At 43.8% G+C, this 24849-nt stretch overlaps 1 long non-coding RNA gene across 22 annotated transcripts in view; it reads left to right on the plus strand.

Annotated features, from left to right (window-relative positions):
- LOC102156622 overlaps window positions 1-24849 on the plus strand; it is a 121022-nt gene that overhangs the window by 71885 nt on the left and 24288 nt on the right. For 10 of the 22 annotated variants that reach the window (XR_005359727.1, XR_005359729.1, XR_005359724.1 and 7 more), the window contains 5 exons: window positions 9544-9617; window positions 10984-11624; window positions 16211-16346; window positions 17249-17476; window positions 19922-19974. This is a non-coding gene — a long non-coding RNA (uncharacterized LOC102156622). Of the gene's footprint in view, window positions 1-2831; window positions 3431-4418; window positions 4543-9543; window positions 9618-10983; window positions 11625-16210; window positions 16347-17248; window positions 17477-19921; window positions 19975-24849 lie in introns of those variants that run through there. The other 12 variants (XR_005359730.1, XR_005359726.1, XR_005359740.1 and 9 more) reach the window with 7 other exon arrangements.

Genomic DNA, 24849 nt, shown 5'->3' on the forward strand with positions numbered 1-24849 from the left:
GGTCTGTAGGTCTTTGAGCATAACAGACAGTCTAGGTTATGTCCCTCAGTCAGCTGGATGTCAAATGGTGTCCTTGAAACCTGACACTGGACTTTGCCAGAAAGATATTAGCCTACTCCTAACTTATACTATTTTAGGATTTGATGGCTTTGGAAAGAAGATAAGAGCTGACTTACGCAGATAGAGGGTGTCTGTGCCCTGGAAGAAAGTGCCAGAACCTCAACCTCAATGCCACTTGGAAAGAACTAAGAACACTCCAAAGTTAGGCATTCAAAGGCTATTATTTTTATGCCAACATAAGAGTTTATTCAGGAAGTCGCAAGAAAAAAAAAAAAAAAACAAATCTCAGAGCAGTGAACTCCAAGGGAACTGGAAAATTCTCTTACCCAGCTGTTGATGCGTGTTCAACAGTCAGAAGATGGAAAGAATGGTGTGTTTGTCAGGATAGTCTTGGTGATGCTGTAGTTATAAGTACCTTCAACATTTCAGTGACTTAAAAGAGCAAAGATTTATTTTTTGTGAACACTACATGTTGATTATGTGTAAGCAGGGTTTTGTTATTCTCACTCAGGAATTGAGGTTGATGGAGCCTCTCCCAGACGTGATGTTGCCAGTCATTGTGGCACGGGGTTTGGGTCATGGTAAATTATGCACTGAGCTTTACAGCTTCTGCCTGGTAGTGACATCTGTCACTCTTGCACACATTTCTTTGTCAAGCACGTCATACGGCCTTACCAATTTCACAGAATGAGGAAGTACAATCTTACCATGAGCCCAGAAATAACAGTGAACCACAATAGGAGAGAGGGAATAGATTCAAGAGGTATTTGAGTGGTCGAATTAACAGGATTTGGACGTAGGATAAAAGGGGAATGTTTAGGATGATACCTTGGTTTCTGGTTTGGATGACTGAGTAAAGATGGTGTGATATACATGTGCCATGTGAAAGGGATATTCTCAGTTTGGGACATGTAGCATTTGCTCTGGCTGAAACCCAGGAGGAGAGTCATTAGGTGAGGAGTTGAATATATGATCTGGAGTTTAGGAGAAAGACATAAGCTGGAGATAAACGTTTGGTGGCCGTCAGCTCAGCAGTGGTGCTTGAAGCCAAGGGAGAGCAGATAGAGGAAAAACGAACTCAGAAAAGTGTGACAGCACCAAGTGTTGCTAATTGGGACATTCATGCCATGATGAAAGTGCCGATCGATAAAAAGCATCTCAAAAAGCAGTTTTTGAGGCACAAAAGCCTCTTTCCCAGCAATGCTGGCCCTATTATATATCCCAGCCAATTTCAGAGCAGATATATACAAGAAGTTCATAGCAGCATTGTTATACTCACCAAATATTGGAAACCACCCAAATATCCATCAACAGTAGAAAGGCTAAATAAATTGTGGAGTATTCATACAAGGGAACAATGCAGCAATACCAAATAGTGGAACAGTCTCAGGAACAACATAGATGAACCTTAAGTACATAATGTTAAGTAGAAAAAGAAAGTTGCAGAAAAGAACATCCAGTGTGATTTCTTTTATGTAAAGTTCAAATGTTTGCAAAACTACACACATGTGGTAAAACTTAAAAAATAAGCCAAGGAACGATAAACATGGAAACCATGATCGTGGTAGTCTCTGTAGGGAAAGGGTAGGGGATCCACCTGGTGAACTTGGATCAGCACTTTTGCCTCCCACGGCCTCACTTTCTGCATCTAAATGACAGGGATGATCACATTTGCCACGTGGGTTTATTTTGAGAATTAAATGGTATGTTATCGAGTTCAAGAACTGTTTGTTGCATCTGAAATTATCAAGTAGGCCTTTTGCAAAAAGTGATAGCCATAGTTACCCAGAGGTGCTCGGTGTGGGTAACCCGGGGACTGTTTTGGAAAGGTTCAGGGTAGAGAACAGTTTCGAGGTCTATGGCTTATATAATACTCTTGAAAAAAACAGAATGGGTTGTGGCACAGCAGGGAGAGACCGTATCTTTCCCCCTGCTCTTTCTTCCCTCGGAGACTTTTGTCCACATCTGGCTTAGGTCATCAGGCAAAATTAATTTGTTGGTTTCACCCTGCTGACATCTGTCTCTGTCAGTGCAGCCCCAGGCAGCTTGGGTGCAAATCAGCACAAGTATCAGCCTTCTTCCCACGGAGGCCAGGAGAGTATGCCCGGATCAGGGAGGGGTTTTGGGGGTGAGGGAAAAGCAATTTTATGGTGTCGTCTGAATATTTTGGATTCACTAAGTGGCAAAACTTGGTCAAGGGCCACCTTTGGATTTTATGATAGATGTTGAACATCTCGCTTGCAAATAGTAAGAAAACAAAACAATGCAACTGCTTTGTTTCCTTTCTTGTTTAATGTAGAAAAGTTGAATAAGAGAGTATCAATGATAATAAGCATTGCATTATATATGTTTAAAAAAAAACTATTGTATTTTAAATGCACATAATCTTTTCTCTGTAAAAGTAACTATTCATGGTCTCCTTTGATACAACAACTTCTTGGGGTAGATAGGACAGGTATCACTGCCTATTTTATAGCCAAGGAAAGAAATAATCGAGTCCACAAAGGTTAAATGATCTGTCCATCTGTCACCAGCTGAGGAGTAGAAGGTGTGGGACTTGAGTTCTAGAGCTCTGATTCCAAATCCTCATTGACTGTACTTGGCTTTTCTTTCTCCCATGTCTTTTGCTTGTGCTGTGCCCTCCACCCGAAATAATGTAAAGGGAAGGAGTAACTTCCTTATGTCACTATCCTCTCTGACAGCCATGTGGTCCAGTGAAGGAATGAGATACAGAGCTCCTTGTCCTGGAGAAGGGTAAGCGGCACTGTGATAGATGAAATCCAAGTATGGAATGGTAGATTGGACTTAGCCCTTCCAAATCTGTGATTCAGTATCATTACCCTGAAAGCCCCAGGGCTAACAATAATAATCCTTGGACACAGAAGCCAGGCTGGGAAGGCAGAAGCGTGGAATACAGACTCTGAGCCAGAGGACACCCATTAACTCACAGAATCCCAGAGCATCATAACCAAAGGAGACACTGGCCTAGCTCTCTGCACCAACCATGAAAGTCTTCCTCTCCCCTCTACAGCCTACTAATGAGGACAGCCTCAGAAATTTGGAAAAGGATAAACACCATGCCTGTTCTTGCTCTGAGAACCTTTGAAAAGTTATATCTTGGTGGGTTCTGGAGTGTGGCCCAGGCCTGGAGTAGGTCCTAGGAAGCACTCTTCCAGATTCCTGCTGGACTGGACGTTGTAGGAATGAAGACAACTGACAAAATGAAGGCGGGGAACTTAACAGGACTCTGGCTAAAATGCATAGAGAGAAATAATTTACTTCAAAAATTAACCACTGAAAAGCATGTAAATATTATCAACAAGTGAGCAACAGGCGAAGTGGACCCCCGTTACTGATTTCTGGAGCAGAGGTAAAGTGGGTGGGGTGGGGAAGGACTGCACTTTGGAGCTGAGTAGCTTTTTTTGTTTTTTAAAGCATTTTATTTATTTATTTATTCATGAGAGACAGAGAGAAAGAGAGAGAGAGAGGCACAGGCAGAGGGAGAAGCAGCAGGCTCCATGCAGGGAACCCGATGCAGGACTCGATCCCGGGACTCCAGGACCATGGCCTGGGCTGAAGGCAGGCACCAAACCACTGAGCCACCGAGGGATCCCCAGCTTTTTTCTTTTCTTTTTTTTTTTAAGATTTTAAAAATTTATTCATGAAAGACACAGAGACATAGGCAGAGAGAGAGGCAGGTTCCCTCTGAGAGCCCAATGCGGGACTCAATCCTGGGACCCCAGGATCATGCTCTGAGCCAAAGGCAGACACTCAACCACTGAGCCACCCAGGTGTCCTGTGGAGCTGAGTAGCTTTGAGTGGAAATTCTGGGTCATCACTGTCTCTAGGTGACTTGACAGGGTAGTCACCTGTCGTCTTTCTTGCTTCCTTATCTATAACTGGTAAATATTCGTGTCTCCCTTTCAGAGCAATGAGGTGACAAATGTACATGTACATACATGGTATATAGTAGTAGGTGTTCAGTAAATTCCAAAATCTTTCCCTTCTCCTCAAGGGTAACAGAATGTCTAATTCCTAAAAAAGCAAAATGTTGTATGACATCAAGAACAACTAAAAACATTAAGCAAAAAATTTAGGAAATTGTTTACAGCTTTCCATAGATCAAGTATTGGAGTGAGGACCAAGAGCTACTGTTTATCATCCACCATGTAGCACAATTTGAAACAAAAATGGGAATCTGCGGGTCATTAATCTGGCTCAAGGGGTCACCATGCCCAAGGCCAAACCAGTTGCTCTTCACAGTGTTGCCCTCCCCTGGGTTTTCCCCTGCACTCTGGGAGCTCCCTCTCCTCCCCCGCGCCCTGTCAACAAGACTGATGAATTCAATACCCCCCTCTCCCCAGCTGACAGCCCCCGAGAGCTGACTCCAATCAGCAGGCCCCCCTAGTCGCCTGACTCAGGCCTCCCCAATCAGAGGCGGGGTCTGCCGAGGAGGACAGACAGACAGGTCTGGAGAGGCTGGTAAGTGAGAACTCCCCAAGTGCCTCCGCCAAGAACAGATTTGACGAGGCTGCCATTCACCCTGTCAGGCCGTGTGTGGGATTCATCAGAACCCAATCGGTCCCTCCTCCACCCGTCAATGTGCTCTAAGGGGTTTTTCTTTCAACTTGATTGCTCTGAGGGCATTGGTAAATCCACCGAGTTGTGATCCATCAATGCCTGTCAGTGCATTGTTCCAGAAGCGTTTATGCCCTGAACCAGGAGAGTGGGAAGGGCTTCTTGGTACCATCGTAGGACAGATTTTCACTGGTTTATTGATTCATCCCACAAATATTTACTCAGCCTGCTGTTTAACTATGGAGATGAACCGGGGAGGAGGATGTTTGCTGGTGGGCCTCCCTATAAAGAAATCCCACTCAGTGAAATAGCATCTAGCCATTGAGACTGAAGGGCTATGAATATTGAACTGTTACTGAATATACGAGTCAGGCATTTTACCTATATCATCTAGTTGTCTCTGTGATGTCACTGGATGTACTATCTTCATTTTATAGATGGGGAAACTGAGGCTCATGGGGGCTCAATGACTCATTTAAGCTCCATAGATAGAAAGTGTCAGAAATAGGATCCGATGTGGACTGGCTCCAAATCCCAGGGTCCTCATTATATTTGCTACATTGCGTGTTCCCACACCTCTTTTTAGTTGTTGGTAGGATAAAAAGGAAGATAAAGCTGTTTGTGGAGACACCTTGAAGAATACACAGCTCTCTCTGCTGAGAGAGCTTCATACTGCCCTGGGTATAACTTGCAGTGGGTAATGGAGCATTTGATTGACTGCTATCTCCCTGCAAGTTCCAGAAGCCTCTCTGGTTTCAGTCTTGGCTGCCTCTGAGCAATGGGACTCTGAGCTCTGCCCTCATGTGAGTCTCCTGGGCTGAGGTTCCCAAGTGTGGCCAGAACCTGGTGGTACCGTGCTGCCCACAGAGAGATGAGGTCAACCTAGACATTGCCCAGGGGGTTCAATCCCAGTAACCACTGATATAGGCTACATTCAACCTGATAAAACTGTTTATTTTTAATACCTGTTTGAAATAAGCTTCCTTTCCAACCTCACGCTAAAATAGGAAGAGAGCTTTTCTATGTTCAGAGAGACTTCTCTTGAATCTCTCAGCTATTCACTATAGAGATTGTATTATTCAGATCTGGAAGAAATGGAAATAGAGGAAGAAGAGACCATGTGGAGTAGCAAAAAACACACTGAGCTGAGGATCAGGGTCCCATAAGCTCAGTGATTCACTCACTATATAACTTTGGGCAAGGTGCTTAGCTTCTGTTTCCATTTCTCATCTATAACTTGGGGATGATAATGCTTTTTTATCTTACATAGTTATTGCACAGGTCAAATGTGGTAATAATTTCATTGATTCATTTTCTCCTTCATTCAGTAACCGCTAGACAGTTGAGATAGAGAGATGAGTAAGAGCCATGGCCTGTGTCTACGGAGCTTACGGAGTGGCAGAGATAGACATAAGTTAACCGGGATAGAAATAATTGTTGGCAGGAAAGGTGTGGGAGGGGGATGAGGAGTTTAGGGTACTGTAAGGGCTGTGGCTGACCGTGTCCTATTAGGTGAGTCTGGAAGGGTGAGGAGTTGGTCAACTGATGAAGGAAGTTAAGTGAAGCAGCATGCATGAGGTTGCAAAGGAGTTTGGCACAAACCAAAATTGGAGAGGTCAGTGTGTAGGGACTGAAGTCCTTGTTTGCTGGGAACAGTCCCCGTTGTGGCCCAGAATCATTATTACTAGGGCCTTTTGCACTCTAAAGCATCTCTGGAGGAGAAATTACAAAGTGCTCTCACTCTCATGCTGTGAGCACAGTGGATTGTTAGGCTAGGGGCACACAGGGACAGACTCAGGCTTTGCAGGCTGTATGAAAGGGTTCGGTCTCTGCCCCCAGGGGGAGTAAGTACCAACTGGAGGGTAAAAGATGGATAATAATATTTAGGATTTCTGTGTGTCTGCATTATGCTCTATGCTTTAGAAGATGTAGTAGGTGCTCTTGCCATCCCCCATGCTATATATGAGGAAACGAAGCTTTTCAGAGATCAAGCAACTTGTTTAGGGCCAGGCTTTGCCTGGTTAGTAGCAGAGCGCTGATCTAAAGCCAGGCCTCATTCCAAAGACAGGGGTCTTTAACCACTCTGACACTACCTCCTCATGAGAAGGTCTTGTGCTAAAAATGTATTCTGTTTAGGGCTCCTGCTGCTCTGAACACTTTGCTCACTTTAGTACATGCTTATTGGAATGAACTGAAGCCTCCACGGCAAAGTTTCCCTGCTCTTCTCCAGAAACGATGGACGTGGGTGTCAGGACAGATGCAGAACACTAGCAGGAATAGCCACTGTAGCATAAGGGCTCAGGACTAAGGCCCCATTTCTGCCAGCTGTGACCTGAGCAAGGCCATTTCACTTCTCAGGCCTCATCCCTTGGGTCTTCTTCAAGGACACACCAGTTGTGAAAGGGCTGTGTAAGCTGGAAGACACAACCATGGTAACAATAACCAAGCACATGGCAAACATTTGTTGAGAACTTTCTTCTTACCAGACTTATGTTAAATGATTAATGTATTTTTTTTCGCTTATAATCCCTCAAAACAACCCCATGAAGTAGGTACTATTATCACTATTTATTTATTTATTTTTAAAGATTGTATTTACTTACCTGAGAGAGAGAGTGCACCCATGTACACAAGTTGGGGGAGGGGCAGAGGGAGAGGGCGAAGCAGGTTCCTTTCTGAGCACAGAGCCTAACTCAAGTTTCCCTGATCCCAGGACCCCAGGATCATGACCTGAGCAAAAGGCAGATGCTCAACCAGCTAAGCCACCCAGGCACCCACTATTATCACCATTTAATATGTGTGTAAATTGAGGCACAGAGAATCAGATAACTTATCCAAAGTCACAAGCTGGTATTTGGAGTCGGCTAGGGCTCTTAGCCATTAATTAAATAATTAAACAGTTTTATCCATTCCAAAGAGGACCAAGTGGCTCTGAACCATTTCTCCTGAGTCTGAGAGTGGCAAGATGGGCCGAGGATATTCAACAGGGGGTGAGGTGGAAGGTGGAGAGGCAGTGACTTGTGGGGGTTCTGTCCAGGAAGAGACAAGCAACCTCAGGTCAAGGATCCCCCACAGGGTTTGAGGGGTTTGAGATGGCCAGACAGGGCTGGAGAGGGATCAGTGATGAAACTCAAACCTCTGAGGACACAAATAGGTCCCTTTCTTCACCCCAGAGGCTTGGTGAATGGGGCAGGACTGCCATCTGGGGCAGTTTCCAGGTGGACTATATCTGGGGCACTTCAGGGCCGTCACACGCTTTCTTTCACCGGTCGGTCAGCAAACACTGCGCAAGCCCGGACTCCACTCCCACTAACTGTCATATTTGAGACTTGATGATGTATCAGCCACTATTTCATATTCTGCATGCACATTACTCAAATTAGCTTCAAATCCCCCTGAAAGGATTTATATTCCTGTTTTGCAGATGGGGAAATTTGAGAGATAAGATCTTAAGCCCAAGGTCCCATAGCTGGCAAGTGGGTTTGAACTTGGACTGCTCTGCCTTCCTCAGTTGCTGGGCAGGGTTGTCTTCACTGATGGAATACTGTGTGGAGCCATCTCAACTCACTTTTACGGGCCACCGGCTCTGTGGTGGGCCCTACTGGATGCTTTGGTGGAAGGTCATTCATTCCATGTCGGCTCTGCTAGGGAGCCCCGGGTGTGGTGCTTAACCCTCCTGGGCTTCTGTGTTCTCACCTGGCAGGTGGGAGGAATAGCAGCACTTTCCCCGGTTGAGTATCCGATGAAGTACCATGCAAAGCACTGGAGGCGGAGCGTGGTAACCAGCGGGCACTCCAGAGTGTCCATCAAAGGAATCTTCTCCTCGAGGGGACCTTGTGGTGTGACTCCTTTATCATTCCTATTCCAGCCTGGGGCTGGTACCCTTGAGAAGACAGAAAACATCCCTTGCCTCTGGGCAAAAGTAGACCTTGAGCTACTTTTAGCATCATAGGTGCTGTTTCTTCTCACCCTCTCCTCTTCCTCCCTTTCCACATACAAGCTTCCAGGTGGACAGTTGGATAATGGCCGCATAGATACCTGTGAAGCCATCAACCTAATCAGAATAGTAAAGGTAGTCATCGCCTCCTGGAATTTCCTCAGGCCCCCTATCTGCGCTTTCCCCATTCCCAGTTCCAGGCAATCACGGATCCTCTTTTTGTTACCATAAATTAGTTTACATTGCTAGCATCTCCTATAAATAAAACCATATAGTAAGTATTCCTTAAAAAATTCACTCCTGGGGCACCTGGGTGGCTCAGTCGGTTGAGCGGCCAACTCAGTTTTGGCTCATGGTCATGAGCTCATGATCTGGCTCATGATCTCAGGGTCATGAAATCAAGTTTCTTGTTGGACTCCGTGCTGAATGTGGAGCCTGCTTAAGGTTCTCTGCCTCTCCCTCTGCCCTACCCTTCTCCTCGTGTGCTCTCTCTTAAAAAACAAAAACTCACTTCTTTTATTCAGTATAATTATTTGGAAATTTGCCATTTTATTTCAATCATTCCTCTGTATTGCTGACTACAAGTCCATTGTAAATATTGACCATAATTTGTCCATTCACCTGCTGATGAGCATTTGGTGTGTTTTCAGTTGTTGGCTATTAGGAATAAAGCTGCCAAGAACATTAGCCTTAAGTTCTTTTTTTTTTAAAAGATTTTATTTATTTATTCATGAGAGACACTGAAAGAGAGAGAGGCAGAGACACAGGCAGAGGGAGAAGCAGGCTCCATGCAGGGAGCCCGATGTGGGACTCGATCCTGGGACTCCATGCCCAAGTCGAAGGCAGGCCCTAAACTGCTGAGCCACCCAGGGATCCCAGCCTTCTTAAAAGTTCCTTAAGATAAAATGGTTGGATCAATGGATGGATGGGTGTTTGACTTTCTTAAAAGCTGCCAAACTGTTTTCCAGGTGGTCGCAAGCTTTTACATCTCCACCAGCAACCTGTAAGCGCTCCATTTGCTCCACAGCCTCCCCAAAGCTTGGTATGTCAGTCTTTTATAATTTTGCCCTCCTAATAGACAAGTATTGTGTCTTACCATGGTTTTAATTTGCATTTCTCTAATGGCTAATGATGTTGAACATCTGGTCACGTGCTTATTTACTATGCATCTGTCTTTCTTGGTAAAGCGTGTGTTAAAATCTTATTCTGTTTTTAAAATTGGGTTTTTAGATTATTATTGAATTTTGAGAATTCTTTATATATTCTAGACACAAGTCCTTTTTCAAATACAAGATTCAAAAATATAGTGGCCCAGTGTGTGGTTTGTTCTGTCATTCCCTAGTGTTCTCCTGAAGCTTACTGATGGTTCAGTGTTTTCCTCTGTGTTTGATTGTGGCTGGTCTTTTCTGTTCATTGTCTTTTTCAGTGTTGACCCTGCCTTTAATCTCACCCAATTCACTTCATCTCAGACATCATAATTTGGTTTAGGTCTTTTCTACAACTTCCATGTCTCTACATGTTCAGTCTTTCCCTCGAGCTTCTTGATCACATGGAATACATTGATAATCACTGTTTTATGTCCTTGGCTAATTTTACCTTGTAGGTTAGTGTCGATTGGTTGATTCTTCTCCTCATACCAGGTCGGTTCCTCCCCCTGCCTTGGGTAGTCCTCAACCAGGCACACTCCACTGCATAGGTGAGGGGACCATGCGTAGATCTCAGGAGTCCTCTCTCTCTCTCTGTGAGTCTCCTTCCAGCACTCTGCCCTGCTAACTCTGCCTCCCTTGGTCTTTCCAGACTCCCAGCTTTCTCTCTGCAAATCAAGGGGTCCATATGCCTTCATCTGGGTCCTCAGCCAGTGCTGTGGCCCAGAAACTCACTCAGGCTATAAATGGGGTCAATTATAAGATTTCCCCAATTTGTGTCCCATCTTTCAGAAATCATGGTCCTTCCTTGCCTAAAAGTCCAATGTCTGGAGAACCATTGATTTTTTGTTTGTTTTTTTTTTTTTAGTTGTCTTAGGTAGGAAGGTAAATCTGGTCTCTGGTACTTCATCTTGGCCAGAAGTAGAAGTCTCCAGAGTTTCTTTAGTCATAGAGAACCCTTACAGTCTCTTGTCAAAACTCTCCTTATTAGACATTAGGAAGCTGAGGAACTACCCAGCTTATTATGTACAGTACATAGTTTGGAGTTTAAAGGATGTAATGCGCCATATTTGGTGTTGGGATTGGAAACATGAATGCCATTGAGGCAGAAGCTAGGTTGTGAAGGTAACTGAATGCGGGGAGCAGGGCCTATCCCGTGGTTGGTGGGGGAGGGACTGAAGAATCATTTTAAGTTTAGAAATGGCATAGTCGGGCTGGAAAGCCTAATTAATATTTACGCATCGCTTTTTTTTTTTTTTGTAGTTGGATTATATTCACCTCTACTTCTAGTAGGGAGCTGGCGCAAGATCATGTGTTGTACTTGCTGAGCTCTGGACCATAGTCTGCTCCCATCTGTGCAGCTCTGGACACATCAGTTCACCTCTCGTGGGCCTCAGTTTCCACAGCTGTAAAATGAGAATCCTAATACCTGTATCCACATGAAGTGACTGCAGTGAGGCTTCGATGAGAATGACAGAGGTCTGACCATGGACTTCAAGTGCCCAGTACGGTGCCTGGCAAATAGCCCTCAGGGACGATGAGCAATTACTAATCAAGAAAGCTGAGTCTCAGTGAGGCTGTTTTGATGTGGTAACAGAGCAAGCAAGCCTCCACTTCAGCTCTCTGACAGCTTGCCATGTCTGTGATCCTCTAAAGCAAAATTTAATCCAAAAGATGTAATAATGATTGGTTGAGGCGAATCCCGACAGGGCCACAAAGACATACGTAGTGGTGGCTAAGGAGTATCCCCTGCCCTCGGCCGTTCCCTGACCCAACGGCCCTAGCCCGGCCTGACATGACTTTTCTGAGCAATGCATGTTGGAAGCTGTTGGATTTCTGCCACACAGAGGGCTACATTTAACCAACTAGAATGAAGAGTCAGAGCTAGACTGTGGTGTGCCATGGTTTGTGGTCATATGTTTTAATATGATGTTTGGGGCAAAATTCAACTGTAAGAGGCTCCATCACGAAATGAAAGCTTTTATTTGTGTATGTTCTCCCATGGTCCAGACCTTTGTACTAGCCATTCTCTCCGCCTCAGGTGCAATGTCCTCTTGATTCGATGCTTCCTGCGTGTCTGATTGCCGAGCGGGCACTCTTTCTTCAGTTCACAAAGACTATTAAACCTTTCGTGACTCCCCCAGACAGATGATATATTCTTTCTCTTGAGATGCCTCTGCATTTTGCAAATACTGCCATTTTCATAATGGTCTTCTTTCCTTTTCTCTCTCTCTCTCTCTGTCTCCCCTTAGACCGCAAACCCTTTGTGTCAGTAGAGCGACACTACCTTTGTTTACCGTGGAACCCGTGCAACCTAGGGTAGTGTCTGTGCTCAACACCTATTTTTGGATAAATGAATGAATGCACAGACAATGGGAATATAAGGTGAACTGATGTAACACTTGCACATAGTAGGAGCTTTCTTTTTTCATTTCCGTGCCTTATATTAGCTTGAGCTTTTAGATGCTCATAAGTGATCTTGCTTATCTCTCTATATTTATCGTTATTTACTGTCACAGGGCATTCTGGGGGCTCAGCAGATGCTGGCTGAATGAATGAGCAAGCAAGCCTTATGCCTTAATTGCTTTATCTCTTGCATGAAATGGTTGCATTAGATAATGTATCACTCGGCGAGTATTTCCTGAACCTCTGCCATGTGCCAGGCAGAGGCTGCATCAGTCATGGACTGTATCCTTGAGAAGCCTACAGACTAGTAGAATTCAGACAGGCACTGCAACCCAAGATGGAAGGTGAGGGGTCACAGCTTGGGATGTGGCCGAGACTGATGGGAAGCCACCGAGACTAACGCCAGGCCTGTCCTGTGGGATGTGGGTGGGACTCAGAGCTCGATGCAGCCATAGCTGTGAAGAGAAGATCCAGATCGCATCTCCTCCACACTTCCCAGCCAGAAGTCACCTTTTGCTCATTTGTTCTCATCCTGGCACTTGATCAAACCCCTTTTAGAACACTGGCTCCTTTTCTGGAGAGTTAATGGTGATGGTTAATCTTATGTGTCAGCTTGATCAGGCCATAGGCCACCCTGACATTTGGCCAGACATTATCCTGGTTGTGTCTGTGAGGGTGCTTTTTGGTGACATTGGCATTTTCGGATTGGTAAACTGAATAGAGCAGAGCGCCCTCCCTAATGTGGGTTGGCCTCATCCAGTCACTTGAAAAAAAAGGAGGGAACTCCTCCTGCCTAAGGGCTGAGTCGGGACATCAGTCTTCGCCTGCCTTTAGATACAAACTGGAATATCAGCTCTTCTTGCTTCTCAAGCCTCTAGCTTCTTCTGGACTGAACTTTGCCATCAGCTCTCCTAGTGTTCAAGCTTTCAGCCTCTGACTGGAGCTGCACCATGGCTTTTCTGGGTCTCAGGTGTGCTGACTACAGGTCTTAGGATTTCTCAGCCTCCATAACTGCATGAATAAACTCCTTATTATTGATCTATTGATCTATCTGTCGATGGATCTATCTACCTACCTATCATCTATCATCCATAATATATATATATATATATATATATATATATATATATATATATATTGAGAGAAAGAGAAAGAAAGGGAGAGATCTGTTTATTTCCCTTTCTCTCTCTTATCTCTTACTATTTCTGTTTTGCTGGGGAACCCTGACAAACACAGAAGGTGAGAAAGAACCTGCACTTTCCTTTCTATTATTATATCCATTAGCTTATTCATTTTATGTAATACCCCTCTGAGGATGGATGTAATTTCCAGTGTATGGATGGGAACAGTGAGGTTCAGATTGGTGAAGCAACATTCCCAAGGTCACACAACCAGCAAATGAAAAAATCAGTTTAAAATCTCATTCCCGGGGCCCCTGGTGGCACAGTGATTGAGCATCTGCCTTTGGCTCAGGTTGTGATCCTGGGGTCCTGGGATTGAGTCCTGCATTGGGCTCCCCGTAGGAGAGCTTCTCCCTCTGCCTATGTCTCTGCCTCTCTTTTTGTGTCTCTTATGAGTAAATAAATAAAATCTTTTAAAAAAAATCTCATTCCCAGGGCACTTGTGTGGTGCAGCTGGTAAAACATCTGACTCTTGGTTTTGGCTCGGTTGTGATCTTGCTATCTTGAGACCAAGCCCCACATCCAGCTCCATGCTCAGTGTGGAGTCTGCTTGAGATTCTCTCTCTCCCTCTCCCTCTACTCCTCTTCACCATGCTCTTTCTCTCTCTAAAATAAAGCACTAAATCTTTTTTAAAAATAAAAATAAATAAAATCTCATTCCCTTTAGCATCATAGCCTATGCTATTTCTCCTTCACTTGACTACTTCCTTCCCTGCATGTTTTATCTCTCTGGTAGATACTAAGGTTTTGGTGGATGGAAACCAGTTCTAATTATTTTTCCTCTGCTTGTCCACCTATAATTTTTGTGCTTAGCACCATCTCTGGCACAGGAGGGGAGGGTGGAGGTGACCTCAGGGATTGGTGAGTGATCTGTCTGGATCAAGGGACTTCTCTGCAGGACAAGACTTTAGACACCTCATAGCCCTATGCATCCCTACTTTTACCTTTGCTTCCAGTGTAGCTCTCTTTCTTCTCCATCTCCATGCTGCTGTGAGTTATTATATGGCCATATATTCCCCACGGTGATTCCAGTGTGTTCTTAAGTTTGCAGTGAAAAGTCAAGGATCACACTCCCTAGGAAACGCTTCCTCAAGCCCCTTCTGGCACTTTGACTTGCCTGTGCCACCTGGGCCGGGAGCCAGCTGTGCAGCGGGGTTGGGGGGAGAGAGTGTGGGCTGAGGAGGACAGGGAGACCCTGACAGCTTGCTGGGCCCGTGCTGGGGAAACTCTGGCTATAAATAGAAGGAATACTAAGCTGAATGTTTTTAATATGCACATTGAATTCATTTACTTAATGAAGAATTTTCCTGGAAAAGAGAGCTGAGCTGTCAGAGCTGAGCTGTTTTGGAGTACGATGTAAAAGAAAAACTCAAGAGAATTATTTGCTGTTTGGATTTATGCTTTTAAAATAGGTCACAATAAAAAGCAACACTGTAGGGGCAGAAATCAGGTCAGTGTTCATCAGGGCTGGAGGTGGGGGCGAGGGACTGACTGGGAAGGGGCAGGGAGGAACTTTCTGGGGTGAGGGTAGCGTCTTGTATCTTACTGGGGCAGTCAGTTACAGCTGTTCACAGAATTGTTCATCCAAAATAAATGAGTTTTACTGTATGCAAATTATGCTTCAACAGCTCTGATCTATCATGTCACAGTGTTCTGGCCAAGGGAGAAAGAGGAGGAGTGGAGAATGAAAGTTTTCAAGCATCTACTTGGGGTGGAGTTCTCTCTAGCTTCTTTAGATAATTTATCTTGTTATATATAAAACCAAGGTGAGTTAGAGATTATCATCTCCCTTTTGCAGATGAAACAGCCAAGATTGGGCGATCACTCCGGGTCCCACATAAACTCCTACTGGACCTCATGAGGAGGTTTTGGAATTCCATAGTGACCTCCCTCCACCTCCCCGGATGTTGGGAGAGATAGAGCCAACAAGTCTGGGAATACACAGAACTGAGTTTGTGCTCCTTATATTAAATGCTTCAGACAGCTCTATGCTCTTTCTCCAAAATGTTCCTCCATTCTGTATTCTTTGGCTGTTTCTGGCTGCATCTGGGAAAAGGTCTTAATAAGGTGCTAATGGTCTTTAACAGCTTTATTTAGTACCTTTCGACCTCCCTTTTTATCAAGTGTGCTTGACTTTGGACAGATGTTGAAATCTGAAAGGGGGTAGGGTGCGCACTGTAGGGCCTGCCATCGTTCCTAGACCCCATTCCCGAGGCTGACACCATTAATCAATCATGTTACTCTATGAACTCTGACTTGCTCTTGCCATCCTTCATGCCATGGACTTCCGAGCAGTGATTACTAACCCATTTGATTTGGTCCTCAAACTCAAGAGGCTATATTTGCCATCATACCTGTGTTTGGGAGGCCTAATGTAGGTGCATTTATAAATTGAGGGTGAAATCTTATCCTTTTCTCTGCTCAAACCTGGAACCTGGAGAAAAGTTGGCATGTGGATCTAGTGGCAAAAGTAGAAAAAGCACGGATTAGACAGAGTTGGACTTGGACATCAGCTCTGTACAATGTCTGCCCATCTCTCCCACAACACTCATCGTCTTCATCTTTGAGACGGGTATGATAATAGTTCTCCAAAGGTGTCATGGTGAAGTGTAAATCCTATGAGATTACTCATAGGTAACAAAACTCACCATGCCCTCAGCTCTGTGCTAAGGACTCTTAGATGCATTAGCTTGTTCAACCCTTATAACAAAGTAATGCGTAAAAAACTTTTTAATCTGCCTTAAATAGGTGATACTCCATTTGTTCAGGTCACGCATGAAAGAGTGAGGTGGTGAAGCGAACTCAGGTCTGACTCTGAAACTCATACTGTCAGTCACAAGCTACACTGTCTTGTTCCTGGCATGGGGCAGGCAATCTTTGGGGTGCCACATCCCTTATTGCAGGACCGAGTTGACTGACAAGGACTCAGACAAGACTGGCTCATACATCAGACTGGTACAGGCCCCGAAGAGAGGACTGATACAGGCCCGAAGAGAGGAAGAAGGCCTCTGCAGCAGGGAATTCTGGGAGCGGTAGAAGGTACCAGTACCATTTTGGGGATCCTGCTAGTCTGTATGGGGCCTGTGTACAAATTAGAAAAAAAAGTGGCTCATCTGGGCTAAAGAATTACAAAAGTCACTCCCTCTGGGAAGGCACAGTTCAATAGGAGGCAAGGCTTAGAGCATTTAGATGAAAAAAAAAAAATGGGTACTTTCTTCTGGGTGGAGGAATTAGTACAGGGTGGCATTTCAGCAGGCATTCAGTAGTTTGACTGGTGTCTTTGTGCAGTATACAACCTGTACAACAATATAAAGTGACTATTATCTTGACAGTTGGGAAAGGCAGTCTTAGGGACTTAGAAGCAGGTGAAAGGTGAATGTCCCAATAGGTAATTTTGTTAGGCAGATAACATCATTGGCCTGAAACGGAACTGGATTCAGCTCGGAATGATTCCAAGGCCAGACTGACTGATAGTAAGAATTACTGAGGTCGGAGTGTTTTTTAGTAAAAAACACAGATTTATCAGCCCCTTCCCCTGAACAATCTGACTTAGTAAATCTGGGATGGCGAATTTTTAGGATCCAAAAAAGGTTTAGGAAATACTATTCTATCCCCTGCCCTTCACACAGTATTGCTACTGTCTCTGTTAGTAGCCTTGATAACCATCTGGCCTGTTGGACTCTCTCTTGAGAGCAGGCCACGTCTGCGTCCATAGCACAGTGAGCAGGGTCTGGCACATACAATGAATAAAATAGTCAATCAACAGAGAAACCGTGCATCCACTGAGTGGCTTCACAGTCCAGAGAATTCTGGCTTACGCATCATGCTGTTTATTACTCTCTGCCAAGGTAACCTCACTTCCATGTCTGTATTCCTTCCCTGCTTCCTCCCCTCTTCCTACTCCCTTAGCCACCATCTATTTTTTCAACCTACCCTTGCAGGACAGGACCCATCATTCTGGGAGACCCTTTCAGACTTATCGAGAGCATGGCATGTTTCCTGATAGCCACACCTGCTTCTGGGCCTGGGTGCTGCTTCTAACCCGCTGCGTGTGGTTGCACATCTTTAGCTCTTCTTTCCTCCTGGATAAAAAGGAATGGTTTTGCAGTATGATTTCTGAAGTCTCTTCTGACATGCCGGAATCCTCTGCATTGAATACAAGATTTCTGGTAAGTTCTGTAAGATGAGAAGGCTTTATCCGAGGCCTTCGCATTGGCATCATAGAGCCTGCTGGTTGCAGCCTGGGCGATGAGCAGCTGTAGTCTGGGATTTTCCTGAGGTCTGCTTTGCTGGTGGATGGCTTTCGGTCATGGGCCTGCTCCAGCAGGTTCTGGCCCCCACCACGGGCAACTCAATAAATACTGGCTGCCTGACGGATGTGTGGGATGGGAAGCCAACTGGATACTTGAGGGGCCCTGGAAAACATGGCCGTTCAAAGGCGGGCAGCTGTGCTGAGTCGTTTTCCAAGTGCACTTATCCTTCGGGGCTTTGACTAGCAAGCTCCATCGGAAAATCACAAGTGTCTGCTTCCAAGGGAATGGCTTCTAGTAATAATAATAATAATAAAAAGGAGCTTTGAAGGCTTCTTGGAAATCAGCTTCTATAAAATAGTGTTTTGAGAAATTGAGCTGCAAGTCAAGCAGAAACATGGATTGAAAGTCTCCCTTTGCATACTCATTCTTCTAGAATATTTTATTTTTAAATATGAAAATGATGGGTGCATATGGCTAAAAAAGCCAAATGGCATGGAAAAGTACACAATACAAAGCAAAAATCTCCCTCTGTCATCTCCCATCTCATGAGGTAACTATTTCTTCTTTGTGTATGTTATTATTCTGTGAGTTTACAAAAGTCAAAAAAAAAAATTATTGTGGTAAAATGTCCATAATGTAAAATTTAGCATTTTAGCCATTTTTACGTGTACAGGTCAGTGGCATTAAGTACACTCATGTGGTGGTGCAGCCATCCCCCCCCCCCCCCGTGTCTCTACAGCAATTTTCATCTTCCCCCAATGAAACTTTGTACCCATTAAACAGTACCTCCCCAATCCCACCTACCTCCATCTCTGGCAAACCGCCCTTTACTTCCTGTCTGTCTCTCTTTCCATTTGTCTACTCTACGTGGGGGGAGCCATGCAACATTTGTGTGACTGGCTCATTTCCCTTAACATCAACACATTCTTTTTGATTTTTTTTTTTTTAATTTCAGGTAGGTCACCACTGTCACTCTAATTCTTATGCTTGTGTGGTATTATTTAATCTCTCAAACTTAAGTAGTATTTATTGATTCCTGCCATGGGAGATTTAGGTCATTACTCTACTTCCAGAATCCCTTCTCACTCTCCAACTCTCATGCTATTAATTGCAGTTCTTCAAGTTATTTTTAGTATTTTGAGTAAGTGGTCCTCTCTAATGAGCCTCAGACTCATACCTCCAACTACCTGCTTGATGTCTCTGCCTGGATGCCTAACAGACATCTCAGACTTGCAATGTCCCCAGTGAAATCCATGGTCTTGGGCCCCACCCCTCCCTGCCTCTCCAACCCGCTCCCCACCAGACTTCCCTATTCAGTAAATGCCAGTGCCATCTTCACAGTGGCTCAATCTCCAAATCTTATAACCACCCTCTTTCCCTCACTCCTTTTTGATCTCCCTCATGTCTTATGTCCCAACTGATGGAAAGTCCTACTGACTTTATCCCAAAATGTGTCTAGACCCCATCCACTCCTCATTACGTCCCCTTGTCCAAATCATGGTCATTTCTCACTTGAATTATTGAGATATTCTGACTTATCTCCCTGCTTCCTCCCTGGCCTCCTGGAGTTTAAGTACAAAATGGTAGTCAGAGAGGTTTTTTTTTTTAACATAAGTATCAGATTGAGTTACTCCTCTGCTCAGCCAGTGGTTGATTCTCATTCAGAGTAAGAGCCCAGTCCTGATGATGGCTGAGGAGGCTCCATAGAGTGCTTTTCAAACTGTAGTGTGCATAGGGTTCACCCAAGGTCTTGTTAAAGTGCAGATTCTGATCATGGGTGATGGGGTCTTGCTGGCTGAAGGATGACACTTTTACTGCGAAGACCACAGGATCTTCTCCATAACCCACATGGTCATCTTCCCTCACCTCTTCGGTCTGTCTCTTATACTCCTCTTTCTTCTTCTTGCTCTGGCCTCAGGGTCTCTACGTGGCACACTCCCTGCTCAGTCTTTGCACTTGCAGTTCCCTCTGCCTAGAACTCTTCTCCCAGATTTGTAAGGCTCACTCACTGCTCTCCTTCAGGTCATTTCCCAAGTATCATTTCTCCTGAGACCTGTTCTCCTCTCTTTATTTAAAATGTCATTCCCCCCCCCCAAAAAAATGTCACCCTATTCATCTATGGATTTCTCTAGCCCCTGTCCCTGATTAATTTTTCTGTATAGCAAAGGTATGAACTATGGCCTTAGGCAATGGATCAAATCTGGCCCACTCCTTACTTTTATAAATAAAGTTTTACTGGAACAAAGCCATATGCATTTGTTTATGTATTGCTTACAGCTGCTTTCCTGCTATACAAAGTATTTGTAGCAGAGACCTAATGGCCTGCAAAACCTAAGATATTTACTATCTATCTCTTTACAGAAAAAGTTTGCTGACTCCCGCTTTACATCACTGATCACCATCTGACTCACTAAGTAAGTCATGCACTTATTTATAGTCTGTCTCTACTCACTAGAATATAATCTCTCTGATAAAAAAGGGTTTTTGTCTATTTTGCTCACTGTTATATTCCCGATACATAGGAAGGTGCCTAGTAGAGAGAGTCGCTCAATGAGTGTTTGTTAAATGAATGATTATAAATTAAATATATATAGATATATTCATACAATTTTACACACAAACTGATGGTTGCCAGAGGGGAGGAGATGTAAGGGTGAATGGGTAAAATAGGTGAAGGGGTTTAAGAGGTACAGATATCCAGTTATAAAATAGATAAGGCAGGAGGATGAAAAGTACAGCATAAGGAATATAGTCAATAATACAGTAAAAACACTTATCTTGGTGAGCATCTTGTAATGTATATAATTGTCGAATCACTATGTTATATACCTGAAACTAATTTAATATTGGATGTCAACTATACTTCAGTTAAAAAGTCTCTCTTTCTGTCTTTCCTTAAACTGTTCTTGTGTCAACCGTTTAGACAATACTACTGATTTCCCATCATGTAACTATACTTTCTGTCCTTTCACCTCCCCTCTCTCTTAACTCCTGATAGCCAACATTATGTTCATACTGTTAGTGTTGATACCAGTAATGTTTGGTACTATAATTATAACTAAATCTCACCTGTTTTGTCTATTGGTTAATTCTAACCCCTCAAAAAAGGCATCTCAAATATTATAATTGGGTAAACAGTATTTAATACAGAATATAGAAGTATTACTGAACCTATGGAGAAGAAATGGTTAATTCTAAGCTTAAGAGAAATATTCCTGTTATCAAAGGTAAATAGATTTCTTTCCTTACTCTCTGTCACTTAAATTCATATATATTTGGTTCATGAAGTTTGTACAACTTTTCATTTTTCCCAAAGTTCCTAGTGGATATTTTAAAAATTTGTAGAATATGCAAATGTATTCACCATATATTAGAGGTCATGGGGCTTCTTAGCCTCTGATTTTGCAGTGGAATTTGCTTCCTCCTTTAAGATTTTTTTCCCACGGAAACTTCTGGCTCTTTCTTTCTTTCTTTCTTTCTTTCTTTCTTTCTTTCTTTCTTTCTTTCTTCTTTCTTTCTTTCTTTCTTTCTTTCTTTCTTTCTTTCTTTCTTTCTTTCTTTTCTTTCTTTCTTCTTTCTATTTCTTTATGAGAGATACAGAGAGAGAGGCAGAGAAAAAGAGAGAGAAGCAGGCTCCATGCAGGGAGCCTGACGTGGGACTCGATCCCAGGTCTCCAGGATCACGCCCTGGGCTGAAGGCAGGCGCCAAACCACTGAGCCACCCAGGCATCCCAATTTCTGGCTTTCTGTTCCAATTTTGATGAAATGCTTGCTGGATTTACTGCATGGCTGTAAAGCCAGTTTTTACATTTTACTTCTGGATTAGTTCCACTGTTTCTTGCATCATATTTATTTCTCTTTCTTAGCTTCCTTTTTCATTTTGCCAGAGTGTATTCCCAAGTAATTGTTTTCAGAAGAGGAGTGTGGGAGGTAACTGTACAGTTACCTGTTGCTGCTGTAACATATCACTACAAGCTTCATGGCTTAAAACAACACGCGTTTATTATCTTAACACTTCTATAGGTTAGAGGTCTGACATAAGGCTCACTAGGCTAAAATCAAAATATAAGCAGAGCTCAATTCCTTTCTGGAGACACTCAGGGAAAATCTGTTTCCTTGCCTTTTCTGGCTTTTAGAGGCCTCTGCATCCTTTGGCTCATGGCCGCATTCCTCTGCCTTCAAAGTCAGCAACGTGATATCCCTCTGACCATTCTTCTGCAGTCACATCTCCCTCTGACTGCAAAGGAAAAAGTTTCCCACTCTTAATGACCCACATCAGGGTCCTTAATTTGTTCATATCTACAAGCCCACATAAGGTAACATAATCATAAGTTTCTGGAATTAGGATGTGACACCTTGGGTGGGGAGTAGTCATTCTTTGCCTATTACAAAATCTTCTGGAGTCCCCCCAAATCCTGGAAATTCTTAAATTAGCTTCACACTGCTTATCAAGTTCTAAACCCAAAAGCATGTTCCCTCATAACTTCAGAGACACTCTTCCATGTCTTTTGGGGTCAGTGATTGTTGATACAAAATCTGAATGCAGTCTGATCCTTTGTCCTTTTCAGGCACATCTATTGCCAAATTCCCTGGCATCTTTTAGGATTGTCTTGCCACAATTTCACCAGGTCATGACTGAGAGTGGGCTTTCATTTTGTTTGTTTGTTTGTTTATATCTGTCATGTTTCACACTGAAATGATCCTTTCAACCTCGGAAGACTCGAATCTCTAAGGATGAGGAATATGTTTTTTTCCCAATTTTTTTCTTTGATATCTATGCCACCCCAAGGCTTTCACTAGTAGCTCCATATCTGAAACTCCTATTATAGGAATTCTGAGCCATCTGGACTTGTTCTCCATTTAGTCTGACTTACAATTTTCACATATTTCCCTCCTCTTGTCTTCTGGTACCTATGCCATGGGATTTCTTTGACTTCATCTCCCAGAGGACTCATTTGGTCTCTAGCCATGACCAACCTATCATTTGGCTCCATTGCTGAAACTTTTTGCCTATTGGTGAACACAATTCATATTTCTAAGGACCCTTGACTACCTCTTTCTCATGGGGACAGTAACTTGGCTTGTGGTGAAATATATCTTGAAAATTCTCTTCTGTTTTTTCCTTATTTCTGTTGCATCCAGGCGCCACTGCTTGCTTTTTTTTTTTTAGTTTTGGGATTTCTATTTCTCATCAGTTTTCCTCAAATGTTGACCCAGTTGGCTTACTTTTATTTGTGACTCTCACTTGACAGCACAGGCAACTGGCTGCCATGGTTTCCTTTAGTGATTCAGGTCCACTTATCCAAAAGGCCTTTTCTCCAGGTGGGAGGGCTGATGGAGAGCTCTGTGTAGATGAGCAGGTCCTCTTGGATGGCAGGCTGGTCCTTATTGTGCATGGTAAAGAGTAGAGCAGTTTGCTTGAGCTCCTACAATTTCCACGGTGAAAAGGAATGTGCTGTGGGGTTGGAGCCCTGCAGCATACTTTCTTCCTGGTTGGAGGATCTTTCTCCTTTTTTTTCAGCTCAAGATGGTCTTGTGGCTTTGCCCTGAACTCTTCTCTGCCTCCATCCCCAGCTGTCATGCTGACTCTGGGCCCTCCTCAGGCTAGCCTTGATCCCTTCATGATGACCATCCCATAACCCTTTCTGGCTCCCCAGGTCTGCTCACTCCTGTTCCCAGGCCATTCTAGGGCTCCACCATGTTACATTGGATCACACACTCACTGCAGTCTTCTGTGTCTCTCCCTGCCTCTTGTGTTCTAGCTTATGCCTCAGGCCTCAGTAATTGCATTTGCTTTCCACCCTTCAGAGATTTGTGTGTGGATTGCACCCAATTTTTTGGTCTGTTAATCAGTACTGTCAGGGATTTATGTATTCTATTTTATACATCTTTGTTAGCTGTTCAATGGGTCTTATCTGGGAGCCATGTCCGGTCTGCCATCTTGAACTATAAACCTGAAATTCTAAAAGTCCAAATGCAATTCAAATTGAAAAGAAAGAGCTTATATCATATCCTCTTGGAAATATTCTTCTTCCCTCTCTCCCAACCCAGCTTGTCCCAAGGCCTCTCCTTGGGATTCTACTGAGAGTACCTTTTGTTCTGTCTACCATGTCACATTGTGTTATTCTTTGCCTCTATATGTTTGCTGTGCCTCCAGGCTGTAGGGTCTTTGAGTACAGAGTCCATGTTCATCTCTAAATTCCCAGTGCTACACACATGGTAGACAGTCAGTGAATATTTACAGACTGTGAGTGCATTCACACCTACTATGAACATGGGAATCCAAGATACTACAATATGGCTTTAGCTTTCAAGGAATTCAGAGCATAGTGGGGACAACAGACATGTGTACTGATAATTCTAAGACAGCGTAAACAGAGTGATGACATGTGTGTGGGGCTACAGGCAGGAAAGCAGATAACTGTGCTTGAGGATAGAGAGAAGTCAGGAAAGCCTTCAAAAGGAGATTATATTTACGTTAGTTTTGAAGAGTGCATTGGGGATCTCTGGTCATTCCAGGTATATTAAAGCATTCCAGAAATAAGACAGCAGTTCAAAGTTAATTATGGCTGGGGTACAAAGTATAAGGGGGTACAGTGGCAGAGAAAGAATCTTAAGAGATAGACATGGGGCAGAACATGCCCAGTGTCAGCAGTGAAAGTGGACACTTTGTACTTGATCCTGAGAGGTGCTGCTGGGGGCTTTTAAACAAGGAGTAGTATTGTCATATTGGCATATTGTAAAGATGTTGACTGTAGGAGAGAGGATGGATGGGCTGAGTCCTGAAGATTTGAGATATAACTGCAATAGTCTAAGTGAGAAGTGATGAGATTTTGACCAACGGAGCAAAAGCTGGGATAAAGTTGAAGAACTGGGTTTAGGGAATGGCAGGAGGACAGAACTGTGGGCTTTGGTAACTATTTCGTGTGAAGGACTGATGAGAAGGGAAGAGTCAAGCTCCTGGAGGCCCTTCCAGTGCTGGGGCTCTAGGATCCAGTGATCTCAGGAAAGGACACGCGTGCCTTTTTTTTTTTTTTTTTTTTTTTTTTTTGGTAAATCTCAAGTGAAAGGCAAAGAGGCTAGAGCAGCAGTGATTTATGAGATTTAACCAGGCTGTTTCAGTCCTTTCTGAAACTGCACATTTCAGCTGGAATGAGGGAAAGGCGTGTCTTCATTTCTGGCTTTGACAGCCAGGCTCCCCATTTCCTTCATAGGAAACTGATTGGGAGTGGGATGTCCTGGTGAGGTACATGAGATCAGCTTCTTGTCAAGTTTGGATTAATTTTTAA

Source organism: Canis lupus, chromosome 5, assembly GCF_011100685.1.
Source record: "Canis lupus familiaris isolate Mischka breed German Shepherd chromosome 5, alternate assembly UU_Cfam_GSD_1.0, whole genome shotgun sequence".
Lineage (NCBI taxonomy): Eukaryota > Metazoa > Chordata > Mammalia > Carnivora > Canidae > Canis > Canis lupus.